General features: G+C 46.0%; 1 protein-coding gene across 2 annotated transcripts in view; it reads right to left on the reverse strand.

Annotated features, from left to right (window-relative positions):
• NINL (ninein like) overlaps positions 1-18,299 on the reverse strand; it is a 112,719-nt gene extending 94,420 nt beyond the window's left edge. The window contains exon 1 of one of the 2 annotated variants that reach the window (XM_057529127.1): positions 18,108-18,299. The gene's annotated coding sequence lies outside the window, so the exon portion shown is untranslated. The remainder of the gene's footprint in view (positions 1-18,107) is intronic. The other variant, XM_057529126.1, reaches the window with a different exon arrangement.
• Between the last annotated feature and the right edge of the window lie 265 nt (positions 18,300-18,564).

An 18,564-nucleotide genomic window follows, 5' to 3' on the forward strand; every position in this document is an offset into this window, starting at 1 on the left:
CTGGACATGGCTGAGGAAAAATCAGTGAGCTTTAATTTACGTCATTAGAAACTTCTCAAACTGAAAAACAAAGAGAAAAAATAATGGAGGGGGGGAATAAAGGAACAGAATATGCAAGAACTGTGAGACAATTACAAAAGGTGTAACATATGCATAATTAAAATATGAGAAGGGACTTCCCTGGCAGTCCAGTGGTTAAGACTCCACACTTCCACTGCAGGGGGCATGGGTTCGATCCCTGGTCGGGGAAGTAAGATCCCACATGCTGTGCAGCACAGCCAAGAAATAAAAAATAAGAATAAAAATAGGGGCTTCCCTGGTGGCAAAATGGTTAAGAATCTGCCTGCCAATGCAGGGGACACAGGTTCAAGCCCTGGTCTGGGAAGAACCCACATGTCGCGGAGCAACTAAGCCTGTGTGCCACAACTACTGAGCCTGTGCTCTAGAGCCCGCGAGTCACAACTACTGAGCCCACACGCCACAGCTACTGAAGCCCATGCTCCTAGAGCCCATGCTCTGCAACAAGAGAAGCCACCACAATGAGAACCCCGTGCATTGCAACAAAGAGTAGCCCCTGTTCGCCACAACTAGAGAAAGCCTGCACGCAGCTACGAAGACCCAACGCAGCCAAAAATAAATAAATTAATAAATAAATAAATTTTAAAAAGAAGACAGAGCCTGTTAGAGTGGATAAAAAAACAAGACCCAACTATATGCAGTCTACAAGAAACCCATTTTAAATATGAAGACACACATAGATTAAAAGTAAAGGGATAGGGACTTCCCTGGTGGCGAAGTGGTCAAGAATCCGCCTGCCAATGCAGGGGACATGGGTTCGATCCCTGGTCCAGGAAGATCCCACATGCTGCATTGCAACTAAGCCCATGCACCACAACTACTGAGCCCGTGTGCCACAACTACTGAAGCCCAAGCACCTAGAGCCCATGCTCCACAACAAGAGAAGCCACCACAATGAGAAGCCCGTGCACTGCAACAAAGAGTGGCCCCCGCTCTCCGCAACTACAGAAAGCCCGTGAGCAGCAACGAAGACCCAGCACAGCCAAAAATAAATTTAAAAAAATAAATTTATTAAAAAAAAAAAAGTAAAGGGATAGAGAAAGATTTACCATGCTAACACCAATCAAAAGAAAGCTGGAGTAGCTATGTGGATCTCAGACAAAGCAGACTCAGAACAAGGAAAATTATCAGGGATAAAGAGGGACATTAGATAATGATAAAGGAGACAATTCTCCAAGAAGACATAACAATCCTTGAACATATGGACTAACCACAGAGTACAACATACAAGAGGCAAGATATGATAGAACTACAAGGAGAAATAGACACATCCACTATTACGGTTCAACACTTCAACACACTTCTATCCATAACTGACATATCCAGCAGGCACAGGATCATTAGGGATGAAGTTGAACTGAAGAGCATCATCAATTATGTGGACCTAATGGACCTTTGTAGAATACTTCATCAGAATTCATCAATATTCAAAAAAAGAAAAGAAAAGTGGCAGTCCCGTGGTTAGGGTTTGGCGCTTCCACCGTGGTCCGGGTTCAATCCCTGGTCAGGGAACTAAGATCCCACAAGCCTCACAGTGCGGCCAAAAAACCCCCCCAAAACACAAGGATTTTATTGTATAGCACAGGGAACTATATTCAATATCTTGTAATAAATTATAATGAAAAAGAATCAAAAAAAAGGATATAGATATATACATATATATGTATAACCGAACTACTTTGCTCTACACCTGAAACTAACACAATATTATAAATCAACTATACTTCAATTAAAAAAAAAAGATTCATCAGTATTCATAGACTATAATAACAGAATGCATCTTCTTCTCAAGCTCACATGGAACATTCACCAAGATAGACCACATCCTGGGTCATAAAACATACATCAACAAATTTAAAAAAAAACTGAAATCACACAAAGCATCCTATCTAACCACAATGGAATTAAACTAGAGGTAAGTAACAGAAGGAGGAAAATATCCCAACACTTGGAAATTAAACAACATACTCTTAATAATCTATTGGTCAGGGAGAATATCTCATGGGAAGTTTTAAAATATATTAAACTGAATGAAAATGAAAGTGCAGCATATAAAAATCTATAGGGTGCAGCTAAAGTAGTTCTCAGAGGGAAATTTCTATCACTAAATACTTATATTAGAAAAGACAAAGAGTCTTGAATCAGTAATCTCAGCTTCCACCTTAAGAAACTAGAAAAAAAGAGCAAAATGAGGGGCTTCCCTGGTGGCGCAGCGGTTGAGAATCTGCCTGCTAATGCAGGGGACACGGGTTCGAGCCCTGGTCTGGGAAGATCCCACATGCCACGGAGCAGCTGGGCCCGTGAGCCACAATTGCTGAGCCTGCGCGTCTGGAGCCTGTGCCCCGTGACGGGAGGGGTCGCGATAGAGAAAGGCCCGCGCACCGTGATGAAGAGCGGTCCCCGCACCGCGATGAAGAGTGGCCCCCGCTTGCCGCAACTGGAGAAAGCCCTCGTACGAACCGAAGACCCAACACAGCCAAAAATAAAAATAAATAAATAAAAATACAAATAATTAAAAAAAAAAAAAAGAGCAAAATGAATGTAAACACAAGCAGAAGAGTGCAAATAATAAAAAGGAAAAATCAATGAAATTGAAAACAGAAAAGTAATAGAGAAAAATCAATAAAACTCAAAGCTGATTTTTGCTGGAGATGATTGATAAACCTCTAGCAAGACTAACAGAGAAAAAAGAGAGAAGACACAAACTGTCATCATTAGAAATAAAAGAATATCTTTACAGATTCTGCAGACGTTAAAAAGATAATAAGGAATGCTACAAATACCTCTACACACATAACTTCAACAACTTAGATGAAATGGACCAATTCCTTGAAAATCACAAAGTATCAGAACTTCCCCAAGATCAAATATGTAGATAATCTAAATGATAGTTCTAAAACTATTAAAGAAATTTAATTTGTGGTTTAAAAACTTCCAAAAAAGAAATTGCCAAGTGCAGATGGCTTTACTAGCAAATCCTACCAAACATTTAAGTTGGAAATAACACCAGTTCTATACAATATCTTCCAGAAAATAAAAGAGACAACCTTCCCACCTCATTTTACGAGGCCAGCATTATCTCGATACCAAAAGCAGGCAATGACAATACAAGAGAAAAAAACTTAGGTCAATATCTCTCATGAATATAGATGCAGAATTCCTCAACAAAATATTAGCAAATCAAATCCAGGAATATATAAGAATACTAATACACTTATGAAGTGGGTTTATACCAGAAATGCAAGGCTGATTTCATATTCAAAAATCAATCAATGGTAGTACCAAAACATCTACTTAAGTTCTTTCATTTGTACCATTCCTTCGAATAAAGTAATTTGGTACCTCCCCACCTCCTTCCCCTCCCAAAAACAGTCAATGATTGATCATTGCAACAACAGACTAAAAAGAAAAACCTACACAATCACATCAGTGGATGCAGACAAAGCATTTCAAAAATTCAATATCCACTCATTCCAAAAACTCTCAGCAAACTATGAATAAAAGGGAATTTCCTTAAGCTGATGAAGAGCATCTACTAAAAAACCCATAGCTTAACCCATCATACTTAACAGTGAAACACTGAATGTTTTTTCTGTAAGACTGGGAAAAGCAAGGACGTCCAGTCTCACCCTTCTTATTCTGCATCATACTGGAAGACATAGTACAATGAAGGAAAAGGAAACAAAAGCCATTCAGATTGGAAATGAAGAAACAAAACTCCCTATTCACAGATTACATGATTGTCTATGTAAAAAACCCCAAGGAATCTACAAAAAACTCCTAAAGCTAATAAGTTTAGCAAAATCATAGAATACAAGTCAACATACAAAATCAATCATATTTCAGTGGAGGTGAAACTGAAATTTACAAAACAATACTATTTACAACACCTCTGCAAAAAAAAGTGAACATTTAAATATAATTCTATAACGCAGATCTGTATGCTGAAAACTACAAAACACTAATGAAAGAAATCAAAGAAGATCTAAATAAATGAAGAGACATACCATTTTCATGCATTAGAAGACTCAATATAGTTAAGATGTCAACGCTCCCCAAACTGACCTGTAGATTTAACATAATTCCGAAAGAAATCCCAGCAGAGTTTTTTATTTGGACAGGCTGATTCTAAAATGCATATGGAAGGGCAAAGGAACTAGAATAGACAAAGTATTTTGAAAAAAAGGAATAACGGGAACTCCCTGGCAGTACAGTGGTTAGGGTTCTGTACTGAGGGCCCGGGGTTCAATCCCTGGTTGGATAAGATCCTACAACCCACACAGCTCGGTCAGAAAAAAAAAAAAAAAAAAAAAAAGGAATAAAGTTGGAGGATTCATATTACCTAATTTTATGACTTATTTTAAGTCTACAATAATCAAGACAGTGTGGTGTTCATGAAGGGATGAGCACAAACAGTCCTCTCCTGGTATATCCGCAGGGGATTGGTTCCAGGACACCCTAGCAGACACCAAAATCCGCAGATGCTCAAGTCCCTCATATAAAATGGCAGAGTCCAGTCGACCCTCCATGGCCCTCCACATCCCAGGGTTCTGCATTCAGGAATTCAACCAACTGTGGATCAAACTGCACGGATACGGAGGGACAACTGTGTACATACCTAAATCAGTGGAACTGAATCCAGAAATAGACTCACAAATACAGCCATTTGATCTCTGATAAAGTTGCAAAATCGATTTGATAGAGTAAGAATAGTGTTTGCAGCAAACGCTGTTGGAACAATGGAATATCCATATGCAGGAAAAAGAAACAACGAAAACCTCACACCTTATACAAAAATTAAATCAAAGTTTATCATTAATCTATACATAAAACATAATAGTACAAAACTTTCAGAAGAAAACATGGGAGGAAATCTTTATCACTTGGAGTTAGATGAGTTCTTAAAAAGGATACAAAAAGTAAAATCCATTTAAGACACCGATAAATTGGATTTCAGCAAAATTAAAACTTTTTGATGTTAAAGGTACTGCTCAGATAATGAAAAGACAAGCCACAGACTGGGAGAAAATCTCTGCAAATTACATATTCAACAAAGGACTAGCATAAATAATATAGAAAGACCTATTAAGGGGAATTCCCTGGCAGTCCAGTGGTTAGAACTTGGTGCTTTCACTGCCAAGTTCAATCACTGGTGGGGAACTAAGATCCCGCAAGCCGCACGGCACAGCCAGAAAAAAAAAAAAAAACCTATTAAAACTGAACATTTAGAATATCACCCTTACAAAAAACTTCCAAGGCACTGGAATGGACACACTTCCAAAGGAGATACATGGATGGCAGATAAGCACATGAAAAGATGCTCAAGGGACTTCCCTGGCAGTCCAATAGTTAAGACTCCTTGCTTCCACTGCAGGGGACATGGGTTTGATCCCTGGTCGGGGAACTAAGATCCCACATGCTGCAAGGCGCAGCGAAAAAATTTTTAAAAAAAACAGAAAAGAAAAGATGCTCAACATCTTTCACAAATAGGGAAATTCAAGTTAAATTGCCATGAGATACCACCACACACACCTATTAGAATAGCTAAAATTAAAATGTTCAAGAAATTCCAATACCCAGAGCTGGCAAGGACAGCAAATGAAACTCACACATTGGTGCTGAAAATGCAAAATGTGTAGCCCCTCTGGGAAAGCAGTTCCTTATGAAATTAAACAAAGGTTTACCATGGGACCCAGCAATCCCGTACCTCAGTATTTACCCTAGGAAAATGAAATGTTTACAAATGCAAATGTTTACAATAGTTGCATTCGTAACCGTCAAAAAGTGGAGACAATCCTAACGTGCTCCATCAGGTGAACGGATGGACCGGCTGTGGTAACCCTCACCTGGAACGCTGCTCTCAGTGAAAGGACAAGCATCCGTGCAGCCATACCGACGCTGAGAGAAAGAGCCAGCTTAGAAAGGCCACGTGCTGTAAGATTTCATTTATGTGACATTCTGGAAAAGGCAAGACTATGGGGTCAGCAAACACGGGCAGGGTTAGGACTACCCAAGGGCAGCACGTGTTTTTGGTGATGGAACTGTTGTGTTCTCATTGTGGTGACAGTTACACAAATCTGCACGTGTTAAAACTCTTGGAACGATACACACGCATGCACATATAAGTCAATTTTTGTGTAAGCAATTTTTGTTTTTAAAGGGAGAGAGAGGTGATTTTCCAGAAACTTCTGTCTTCAGCCCTGTAACATAAGTCCCCTGGAGGCAAGGGAACACCAAGGTCTGGTACCATCTTGGAATGGGAAAAACAGATAAAACACATATTGTGGGTTTTTTGTGTGTTTGTTTGTTTTGGCCGCACGGCACGCAGGATCTTAGTTCCTTGACCACCAGGGATTGAACACACGCCCCCTGCAGCAGAATTGCGGTGTCTTAACCACTGGACTGCCAGGCAAGTCCCTAAAACACATATTGAATTTCAATAAATTATCCAGCTGCAGGCTTACAAACGCTAAGGCACGTATAGCTAGCTTGACCAAACGAAATCACTTCAGTTTTCCTCTGAGGGTCTGTTATTAACTTCCCAACGGGTTTCAACCTCACTCCCGTTGGAGCAGCAAAGGCGTGGAATGTGAAGCTGCAATTCCCTCTCATCCCACACCCAGTCTCAAACCCTGGGAACAGGACCAGCCCCAGTAAATGGAGGTGGGCGGGTCACCTGCTCCCTGGAGGCCACTGTGGAGGAGAGATGTGGGTGCAGATGCATTCTGAGAGACAAACGAGTAACCTACATTTCTCTGCTTGAAGTGAGAGGCGAGGGCGCGCTGGAACCAGCAGGGAGGCGGGCAGAGCAGAGACTTTCCCAAATGGGATGGACAACTCAGACCCAAGGCTGTGAGCCCCATGACCCTTATCACTAGAGAAATGTTATTAGTGGTCACAGAACCACCTAGAGCTTTATCAGCAAGCCAGCTGGAGCATTTGATTCTCTATCAAAGCTAGAAATTCCAGAAGAGAATCCACATAAACACTATTTTTTTTTTCTTTTCCAAAACTTTTGAGATCCAAACTTTGAGGTGAATGGATGTTACGGTGAAGGCTCCTTGTTCACGCATTAGTCAGAGGACAGACCAGAAGGTCAGCGCAACAATGTTGTCAACATACCCAAGAACACAGGCTGAGTCCTAAGGGCGTGATCTTGCTTTTCTTTATCAAAAATAAGCAAGCATTTAATAGGCACAATCTTGCTAATCACTAAAGAAACCAAATTAAAACAACACAAGCAAGAGGTTTCCACCACAGGATGCACGTGAGCTGACTCCACCTGCCTGGCCCGCTGGGGTCAAGGGCTGGCCCTCCCACACCCCTCGCAGGGAGCAGCTGGTGAGCATGCTCCGGTCAGAGACCCCACGGCACACTCATCCCACCGGCCACATAAAGGAGCAGTGGCAGGGCTGGAGGAAAGAAGCGAGGACGGTGCTTTCATATCCAAAGAGAGGGAAAATAGGAAGCCTGAAATTTTTCATTGAATGCTATCTGAAAGTCCCTAACTGCTCAGAAAAAAAACAAGAAGCCTAACCAGAGGGAATAGCTCAGCACACCAGGTGAATGCTTTCAACAGCAGTGAAAATGGACAGACTTGTAAACGGCATGAACACACAAAGCTCATCTTTTAAAAAACTACAGGGACTTCCCTGGAGGCCCAGTGGGTAACACTCCATGCTCCCAACGCAGGGGGTCTGGGTTCGATCCCTGGTCAGGGAACTAGATCCTCCATGCATACCGCAACTGAGTCCACATGCTGAAAACTAAAGATCCCATGTGCTGCAACTAAAGATCCCACATGCCACAACGAAGATCCTGTGTACTGCACAACTAAGACCAGCGCAGCCAAAATAAATTGAAAAAAAAAAAAACACTACAGAAATTAGCAGAAAAAAACAGAAGTCTAGCACACATTTCAACTCCACACAATACATTCATCCACACTGGAGGTAATGAGGACAGAACCTGCAGGGTAATGATAACGTCTTGGTAAATATATTCTTTTTCTTTAAGTTACCCATGTTTATCACTTTTTGAAATGTTTGTATATCTTGTTCGCCATTCTGAGTAGTTTCTTTTTGTGGGATAATTGTTGCAATTTATTTTTGTTTCAGTCAAGTGACCTTAAAGGTTGAGAGAGAAAAATTAAAAGGGCTCTAGGAGTTTTTCTCAACGCCCCACACCCAGCTGTGCAAGCCCTGGAGTCTACTTTCTGTGGACAGTCAGAGCCACTGGAGATATGTCTCGACCTTTGACACCTCCATAGGATGCTTGCTTTTGCTAAATAATCTTGTGACAATATAAAACTAGTATTTCTTAAGCACTCATCCTGTAATGGGCACATTCCTAAACACTGAGGAATTTAGCTTTGTGAGGGAGGCACTATTATCAACCTTCTATTAAAAGCAAGGAAAATGAGGCACAGAGAGGTTAGGTAATTTGCCCAAAGTCACAGAGCTAGTAAGTGAACACACCCTGAGGTCTAACGACACAGTTAGAGCTACCAACCTTAACATACTACCTCATGCCTACTAATAACATGTAAACCCACAAAGCAGTTTTGAATAGTAAAAAAAAAAAAAAAAAAAAGTTTTTCCATGAATAAGTGCAGGAATCCGAAATCCAGAATAGATAGGAAAATGTCTCTTCTAGCTCTAATCCAAACTAGAAAGTCCTAATGTTATGCAAGAATTTTGGATTAGGAAACCTAACTATAAGGAGAGAACATTAACTTGGATAGTCCCCCAAATTAAAAAGCAGTACTTCAACCAAACATTCTGTGCCCCAGTCCATTTCTATTCATCTGTTAGGAAACTTTCTCTGTGCCAGAACCTTTCTTGTGTTGTGTTGATAATAAAGAAAACAAGAGAATAAAGTAACACGGCCCACAAAATCAATTCAGAAAACCCTGTGAACAAACTGCCCCCTGCTCACTGTTATCCCTCCTTTCTTAACTTAAATTCCAGCCATGAAGTTAGGAGCCTAAAGGCACATCACACAAAACTGTTGATCGGGCTTCCCTGGTGGCGCAGTGGTTGAGAGTCTGCCTGCCAATGCAGGGGACACGGGTTCGAGCCCTGGTCTGGGAAGATCCCACATGCCGCGGAGCAACTAAGCCCGTGAGCCACAGCTACTGAGCCTGCGCGTCTGGAGCCTGTGCTCCGCAACAGGAGAGGCCGCGACAGTGAGAGGCCCGCGCACCGCGATGAAGAGTGGCCCCCACTCGCCGCAACTGGAGAAAGCCCTCGCACGGAAACGAAGACCCAACACAGCCCCCCAAAAATAAATAAATAAATAAATAAATAAAAAATTAAAAAAAAAAACTGTTGATCTTCTTTGTTCTCTACACATATTTAAAAGTCCAGAGAATCCAGCAGTGGCCTGAATACCCTGGGTTTCTCCTTCTAAAGAATGAGCCTGCTGTGAAGGTCACTGTCAACACCAACAACTCAGTGGTCCCCAAAGCAGATTCAGAATCACCAAGAAGTAATCACCCAAAATGCAAATGAAACATGGTAGTGGAGAAACTAGGCCACAGGGAAATCACAGTATTTTGCTACTGCAGTTGCTTTAAGTCCATGCCAAACAAAATAAAGGAAAATGTTACCATCCTGGGCTGATTCAAAGTTTCCCAAGTCAAATGGCGCTACAAAAGACTCAGATGGAGCCATTCCCACGTCTGACACACAGGGGTTCAAGAACAAGTGAGACAATGTGGTGCTACAGAAGTTCCAACCACACTCACAGTGGCCCCGGCGTGGAGAGGAGCCCAGAAGCACCAGGCACGGCCAGTTCTATAAAACGCACCTGCTCCTGATGGAGCCTGCCAGCATCCGGTGTACAACCAACCCCACCCGACTCACCCATGAACTGAGCACCGTACCGGAAAGAAACCTGGGAGGAAGTGCTAGGAGTCAGGGAGCAGCAGGGTCGGCCATACACTTGCAGGAGCTCAGAGCAGGGTCTGCCTAGCGGGAACTGGCCACTTGAATGATTCTACTTTAAAGCCTTCCTAAAATGCTCTCATATTTTAAGTCACAGAATTTCAGAGTTTTATGGTAACTGAACTTGCCTCGTACATTATCTTGACAGACTTGGGAAAAATATCCTCATTTGACAAATGGGGAAAATGAGGCACAGACGTTTGGAGCCCAAAGACACTTCAAGAAATAGGCGGTCTAGGACTTCCCTGGTGGCGCAGTGGTGAAGAATCCACCTGTCAATTCAGGGGACGTGGGTTCAATCCCTGGTCCAGAAAGATCCCACATGCCACGGAGCAACTAAGCCCGTGCGCCACAACTACTGGGCCTGTGCTCTAGAGCCCACGTGCCACAACTACTGAAGCCCGCGCGCCTAGAGCCCGTGCTCTGCAACGAGAGAAGCCACCGCAATGAGAAGCCCGGGCACCACAACGAAGATTAGCCCCCGCTCACCGCAACTAGAGAAAGCCCATGCACAGCAAGACCCAACACAGCCAAAAAAGAAAAAAAATAAAGCAGCCTCTGTTCCAGGCGAGACTGGGACCCACCCACCCCATCTCCATAAGCACTGACAGGTCCCTGTGCTCCTCCCACGGGGCCATTCTGGAGCCAACTCTGGTTAAAAATCAGGTTTACACTCCCTGAGATAGGGAACCCAGAGGAAGAGCAGTTTGGGGTGGTAGAGGTGAAGACAGAAATCCAGCCTGGAATGTGTTGAGTTTGAAATATCTAGCAGGCACGGAGGTGGAAATGAGCAAATGCAGCCGGATATCTGGCCTGGAACAAAGACGCGAGCTGAGAGACTGAAAAAACTTTACACATGAAGCTACTCGAAGCAGTGTCTTCTTTTTCCCACTTCTCAGACAAAGCCAGAGAGAATACCATATTTCATCAAATCCACGATGCCACTGATTCTAAGACAAATCACTAAGAAAGAAAAACTGATGTCAAAACCTGACACAATGGGGGCTTCCCTGGTGGCGCAGTGGTTGAGAATCTGCCTGCTAATGCAGGGGACACGGGTTCGAGCCCTGGTCTGGGAAGATCCCACATGCCACGGAGCAGCTGGGCCCGTGAGCCACAATTGCTGAGCCTGCGCGTCTGGAGCCTGTGCCCCGCGACGGGAGGGGCCGCGATAGAGAAAGGCCCGCGCACCGCGATGAAGAGCGGTCCCCGCACCGCGATGAAGAGTGGCCCCCGCTTGCCGCAACTGGAGAAAGCCCTCGCACGAACCGAAGACCCAACACAGTCAAAAATAAATAAATAAAAATAAATAAATAAATAAGAAAATCCTTTAAAAAAAAAAAAAAACCTGACACAATGAATTCTAAGAAAGCATTGATTATAAGATGCACCCCAAATTCAGAGATGTTATAAGATGAAAAAAAATGCATCTTAGAAAAGATGAAATATGGGACTTCCCTGGTGGTGCAGTGGTTAAAACTTCGCCTTCCAACGCAGGCGGTGCGGGTTCAATCCCTGGTTGGGGAGTTAAGATTTCACATGCCTCCCGGCCAGGGGACCAAAACATAAAACAGAGGCAATATTGTAACAAATTCAATAAAGACTTTAAAAAAAACAAAAAAAAGAAAAGATGAAATACTGCAAACTTTTATTGGTGGAAGGTATTTAGATTGCAGTGAATCCAGGGTGGACACTTGTCTTTGTAACTTTTTATTCTGATAGCATTTCAAATGTATAGAGAAGTTGCAAGAACAGTACAAAGAATTCTCGAATACTCTTTACCCAGCTAGCTTCACCAATTAATTGTTTTCACTTTGCCCCATTTATCATGTCCACATGATCATTTTCTTTCCCACCCTCTCTCCCCTTCCCCCACTGAGTTTCAGACTTTGTGCCCTCTTATCCCTAAATACTTCCATATGTATTTATAAACTCAAGGACATGGTCAGAGCATGATGATCAAACTCGGGAAATGTGACATTGCTAACATACTATTGGCCAATCTACCTTTACACTCACATTTTGTCCACTGTCCCAATAATGTCCTTTATAGTCACTCCCCCCCAATCCAGTCTACGGTGAAGCACTGTATACAGAGGACTTCCTTGGCAGCCCAGTGGTTAAGACTCTGTGCTTCCAATTCAGGGGGTGTGGGTTCAATCCCTGAAGGGGGAACAAAGATCCCACATGCCACACGGCACAGCCAAAAAAAAAAAAAAAAAAAAAGCACTGTATACATACAGTTGTCAGATCCCTTTAGCACTTTTTCAACTGGAATAGTTCTTCAGTCTTTCTTTGTGTTTCTCGACCCTGAAACTGTGAAAGTTTTGAAGAGTACAGAGGCCACTTACTTTATAGAATGTGGCTCAAATGTAGTTTGTCTCAGGTCTCCGCACAATGAGATTCAGGTTACGGCGGGAATACCCCAGGCAAGGTGGTGTCCTTCTCTGTACCTCTTATCAGGAGGTTAACGGGGACCTTAACATTGATTGCTTAGTTAAGGGGCGTCCACAGCAGGACAATCAACGTCTTATTTGATGTGTACAATTTGGAATAATGAAAATTCAAAAAGAATTTAAAATGTATCAAGAACTGCTTAGGGACTTCCCTGGTGGCGCAATGGTTAAGAATCCGCCTGCCAATGCAGGGGACACGGGTTCGAGCCCTGGTCCGGGAAGATCCCACATGCCGCGGAGCAACTAAGCCCGTGAGCCACAACTACTGAGCCTGCACTCTAGAGCCCGCAAGCCACAACTACTGAGCCCGCCAGCCACAACTACTGAGTCCGCGTGCTCCAACTACTGGAGCCTGCGTACCTAGAGCCCGAGCTCCGCAACAAGAGAGGCCACCGCAATGAGGAGCCCGCGCACTGCAACGAAGAGCAGCCCCCGCTCGCAACTAGAGAAAGCCGCGTACAGCAACGAAGACCCAACACAGACAAAATAAATAAATTAAAAAAAAAAAAAAGAACTGCTTAATTTTAAAGCCACATTGCTGCATGAACTATCAGCTATTTTTTTACTTTTGCTACAGAGCAGGGCCGGCTAAGTCTGAATTACGCAGGACCCTGCAAACATCCTGTTTGAAGAGGTTTTCTGAGGAGTGCTACCAGCAGCGAGAACAGGCCATTAATGTAGATTATGAGGTTTAGAAATTGGGCATTCATGCTTCTGGCCCAGTCAGGGGGCAAACTCGCCCTGTCACCTTCTTCGTCTAGATCCTCGGAGAGCGGTGACTTCTCTGGAGCCAGACCACAGAATCGGTCACCTGGGCCCAGGGAGCTAACCAGTGGGGCTGCAGTCAGCACAGAGGAATCACCCCCCCTGGGACAGAAGGCAATGCCCTCCCTGTTATCACGGGGTCACACATTCCCCAGGGTGAGGGGAGGAGTCTCGTCTGTCCAAGGCTCCATCGTCCCTCCCCAGCTGCAGAACTGATGATTCTGCCCACTTTTGCCTGGTTTTGTCCACTTCCATGAAGGCAGCCGGAAGCCAGGAGGCCACGTGGACGGACAGTGCCAGCACCTCCCTCCTCGGACCACCCGAGTGCAGGGCAGGTGGACATACTCTAGATTCGGTGAGCTCTCCCTGGGGTGTGACAGCCTGCTTGTCAAACTCTCCACTGAGCAGACTGCCTTGTTGGGTTTTAAAGAATTTACAACCATTTACAAAATTCCTGTGCCCTGAAACTAAACTCCAAGTCAGTGAATGCTTCATTACATTACTTGATGTTGGCTCTTATGTTCATGCCATCTTGTGACCCCGAGAGCGACCCCACAGCCCGGTGTGAACCGCGCTCTGACGGATCTGCCCCGGCAGGACCAGTCCACCGCCCTCCGCGGGAAGGGCTAGCAGAGGCTCAGCCCGATCCCAGCATCAGACTCTTTTGTTGTTATTGTTAGTTGTCGTTGTCACTTCCGAGGGCACACACAGCCACGAGGCCCACAGGAGGCAAAGCCCAATTTATTAAGCCATCCACACTCTCGCCCACAGGGGGAATTTGGGTGGACAATTCCTCTCTTGCCCCGCACTTAACGTGTCTAGACAGATCATGTAAGTCACAGGTTTGTATCAACACTGAAAACTCCTCATTTTCTTTCTAATGTAAAGAAATGATGTTGTCACTGAGGCAGCGAGGTCCAGTCTTCGAGATGGGAATGACAGCACTCCCCAGCTCAGCCGACTGCTTGCTGCTAGCACCACCCAAAGGAATTTACCCAAAGCGCTGAGAACAGAGCCTGGCACACAGTGAGTGCTCAGCCAAAATTTAAACACAGCTCATCAAGAGACCGGGGCTCCATTTCTGACAGTAGCTTGGCCAGGGCACAAGCTCAGGTACTGGGGACATGCCACCTGTGTGGCGAGCCACACAAGCCCTCCGGTGACCAGGCACCCAAAGCCTGCCCCCCGCAGTTCCCACACACCCCACTTCCAGGGAGTAGCGGCAGGGAAGTGGGGGGACCTGACACAGATGGGGGAGGGGGTCGTCTCCCAGCCAGTGACCGGTTCAAATGGCCCGGAGGCCAACAGGTGTTTTATTCCTCATTCTTTTTTCTTTTTTTAAAAATATTTATTTATTTATTTATTTATTTAGGCTGCACCGGGTTTTAGTTGTGGCATATGGGATCTTCATTGCGGCATGTGGACTCTTAGTTGCAGCATACATGCAGGATCTAGTTCCCTGACCAGGGATCGAACCCGGGCCCCTTGCATTGGAAGCGCAGAGTCTTACCCATTGGACCACCAGGGAAGTCCCCACTCTTCATTCTTAAAGCGAGCCATGGAAGCCAAACTCCCTCTCCCTCCTGATGTGGGTGAGACAGACACCACCAACATGACACTGTGAGGAAGAGGGGCAACCTGGCCCCAGAGGCTGCTTCAGCCACTGGAACAAACCCATCCTGAAGCCTGTACTTTCCTTTTGGGACCTCTATTTGTTTAAGCCAAGAATGAGTCAGGCTGTCTATCACAGGCAGCTAAAAACATAACTGATGTATACCTACAAATGTAAAATTCTTCACTGGAAACTTAAAAACCTAGAGATTGTGAAGACTGATTTCCCTTCAGATCTTTAACAATCACAGTAAATGATGACCATTTTGAGAAACTCCAACATACCTAAATCTTAACTTATTAAGCAAAGCAGATCCCCAAACAAGGTAACTGGGTTATAAGAGCATGTGTCACATCACAAGGATTTGCCAGTTTCCTCTCATGAAATACAAAATAACTGTCAACACACAAAAGCTGGTATGTGCCAGCACCTTCAGGGCTTTGGTTCATTTGAGACTATGCACCAGTCTTGAGAAATGAGAAGGCATCATCCCCTGAAGTCTAAGGAAGGACATTCCAGGGTCGAGAGAGACAGAAAAGTGCAACCACCAGCAGCAGATGCAAACTCCAACCTCCATCAAGAGGTTAAAAACACCGAATGCGGGGCTTCCCTGGTGGCGCAGTGGTTGGGAGTCTGCCTGCCAATGCAGGGGACACGGGTTCGAGCCCTGGTCTGGGAGGATCCCGCATGCCGCGGAGCAAATGGGCCCGTGAGCCACAACTGCTGAGCCTGCGCGTCTGGAGCCTGTGCTCCGCAGCAAGAGGCCGCGACAGTGAGAGGCCCGCGCACCGCGATGAAGAGTGGCCCCCACTTGCCGCAACTGGAGAAAGCCCTCTCACAGAAACGAAGACCCAGCACAGCCAAAAATAAATAAAATATAAAAAACAAAAAACAAACAAGCAAACAAACAAAAACAAACAAACAAACAAAAAAAACACCGAATGCTCCAAAGGACTCCTTTGTCCCATGGTTCACAAACCAAAAGATGACGACAGTCAGAATCCTTTGGTAGAGAGGTTTCACCAGGGGCTCAAGGTTACCTCAAGGATGGGGGAAGGAAAGCCTTCTGCTGTCACCTCCCTCCAAATAGCTCCAGGTAGGGTCTGACCCAAAGTTTTGGCCTCCTGCTTGTGATTAACCAAACTGCTGGCCTTGAGCCTGAATTCCTAATTCGTACTTGAAGCCAAGGACTAAGCTAAGCCCAAATCGAAAGTCCAGTTACAGCCACTGCTACTCAACTTTTTAGGGAATGACCACGGAATCGGAGAGCAAAGTGGCTACGGCACTGGAAACACCCTTCCAGGCCGGAAGGAACTACTCTTTCCAGTCAAGAGCCACACCACACCCCTGACTCCACCTCTGAAAAGTCCACTTCAAGGCCACGCCAGACACTGTTTTGCCTCCTTCTTCTACATCTGTCTTGAGTCAGGGAAGGAGAGAGATGTTTAGCAACCACCTGTTTGTGGCAAGATCCAAAGCTAAGTGTCCAAGGTGAAAAGAATGTGGTCAGAGGGCTCTCTCATATGCCCCAAGTCCCAAACGCCACGTGTGTCATCTTCCAAAAAAACACGAAACGAACTATCCAGTAACCAGCACCTAAAGCCACTCATAATAAAAGGGCAGGATCTGAACACCCTGAATACTTACAGTTAGAACTTTGCAACTCTTTTGTTACTCTATTTCCCACCACCAGATGTTCACAAGGACTAAGGACACAGAACCAAAGACGCACTAATGCTAAGGGACTCACAGCATGGCATCAGCAATGGCACAGCTCACCCACCTCCGAGCAGCCCTGCAAACCGCAATATCTGGGGTAACCATGAGCTAGAGAAAAACAGCTTTCCATCAAAGTTTATATAAACTCCTCAGTTGAAGGGAATTCCCTGGCGGTCCAGCGGTTAGGACTCTGCGCTTCCATTGCAGGGGGCACGTGTTCGGTCCCTGGTCAGGGAACTAAGATCCCGGCAAGCCCTGCGGCACGGCCAAAAAATAAAAATAAAAACATAACCTCCTCAATTGAAAAAATGTTGAAACCCTAACTTTCCCATAAAATGTTCTCTTTCTAATTTGATGATGTAACGTTACCTGAAGTTCAGGTTCTTTGAAGATGGCTTGTTATTTTACCATTTGTTATTTTACCATTCTGCAAAAACGATTATCCTCTATTTTTTATTGAACCTGAGCTATATATTTGTTATTTGCCATACAGACCAGTTCAATCTGTAATAGCTTAAACCACTACGGATGATGTGTAAATCAAACAGAAAAGGGACAGCGCGGTGGTAGCCGCTTCCCTAACCGCCTTAGCTTTTTTTAATATACACTTACTCCTGCACTCGGTTCATAAAACTGAGAGGCTGCTGACTTAGCCTTCTGTTTAACCGACCAGTTTTAACTATCTTTTCTTTTTTTTTAATTTTCTGCTTTTAAAAGTATCCTAAGTCCGATGTGGAAAACCTGGAAATCACAGCAGCTGCCTCTAAGGAGCAGCTCACCCTCACTCAAGAGTCGCTCCGTCCTATCGACAGTGTTGGCGGTGGGAGCGCGAGCGTCACTCGACCCTCCCGGCGCTCCAGCTCCACAGTTCTTGCCCCCGACCCCTCCCTGTTCCACAGCGTGGCCTAAGTCTCCAGTTGCAGAAGGGAACCCAGCGACCTTCTTCACTTCCATCCTGTGCAAATACACGGAGCTCCCTACACGGAGCTCCCAGTAATCAGCACGATTTATGGGTTCTGCGACTAAGCGCACTGGCGGGAGGAAAGCTGCGCTTCTGCAAACAACTCACGACAGACAAAACTCGCAGCAGACTTTTCCGCCCCAGAGCGTGAGTCCTTATTTCTAACAATTTTTCCATGTGCAAACTCCTGATACACCAAAAGAAGCAGGTAGGTCCTAGAGCTTCGGCATAGTGGGGAGATCTTATTCAGAGCTCATCCCGTGCAGTAACTGGACGCCAGCAGCCGCCCAGAGGACGGGCCCGGCAGCTCCGCGACCCCAGCCGAACGCCCGCCGGCCACCTGAGCCAAGGTCCCGGAGCGCCAAACTAGACGCGGCCCGCCGGAGGGCCTGGCTCTACCGGACCCGCCCCGCGCTCCGGGGTCTCAGGAGAAGCGGGGTCCCGCCGGACTTCCCGAGGGGCCCCCAGGCCCGGAGGCGGAGCGAGGCGCGGGCCCCCCGGCACTTGGTCCCCACCAACCCACCCTTGTGCGCCCCCTGATGCGCTATCACGCCCCGCGGCCGGCTCACCTGGGCGGGGGGGCGTCTCCGGTTCCGCCTGCGCGCGCACAGGCCAAGGGCGCGCGCGGGCGCTCTTCTCCCACTCGCGTCCTGCAGCCGCTCTTTGTGTCTGGAGGCACCCGCGCCACGCTCCTCCCGGCCTGCAGGCGCCGAGGCTGCGGCAGGCGCGGGACGCGGAGTGCCGAGCCCGGGGCGGGGCCGAGGGGCGGGGCCAGAGGAGGCGGGGCCTGAACCAGGCGCGGGGCCGAACTCAGGGGCGGGGCCGAAGAGGAGAGGCGGTAGAGTGAGCGGGGCAAAGACGACAGGGGTACCCTCCTTTGCAGGGACAAAACCAGGGGCGGGGCAGGAGTGGGTGGGGCCGACAGAGGAGGGGCCATCTTAAGCGCGGCGGAGGGGCGTGGTCTGTGCTGAGTGGGTGGGGCCTGGTGGGCGGGTCCGGAGCGGTGGGGCCTCTTCGGAAATGTGA

The sequence above is a fragment of the Balaenoptera acutorostrata genome, chromosome 15, assembly GCF_949987535.1.
Source record: "Balaenoptera acutorostrata chromosome 15, mBalAcu1.1, whole genome shotgun sequence".
NCBI lineage: Eukaryota > Metazoa > Chordata > Mammalia > Artiodactyla > Balaenopteridae > Balaenoptera > Balaenoptera acutorostrata.